Genomic DNA, 273 nt, shown 5'->3' with positions numbered 1-273 from the left:
ATATGTTCAAGTATTTTATTGCATTTTTTTTAAAAACATAATAAATCTAAAACTAAAAGGTAAAAACTAAGAAAATAGTACTAAAGGGATTCAAACTCGTTTTTTCAGGTGGAAGAAAAGTCTTGYAAACCAATTACCAACTTTACCAAGGGAAACTTATATTCTTATTATAGTTTCAAAATATAAATGATGACACACAAYAAATTGATACGGTAGCACACTTTATACTACACCAAAGGAAAGAAATTGTAGCACATGCCATCTATGGCACCC

Source organism: Cynara cardunculus (assembly GCF_001531365.2).
Source record: "Cynara cardunculus var. scolymus isolate 2C chromosome LG 1, CcrdV1, whole genome shotgun sequence".
Taxonomy (NCBI): domain Eukaryota; kingdom Viridiplantae; phylum Streptophyta; class Magnoliopsida; order Asterales; family Asteraceae; genus Cynara; species Cynara cardunculus.
The sequence above is the reverse complement of the archived record's forward strand: the minus strand, read 5'-3'. Positions refer to the sequence as shown.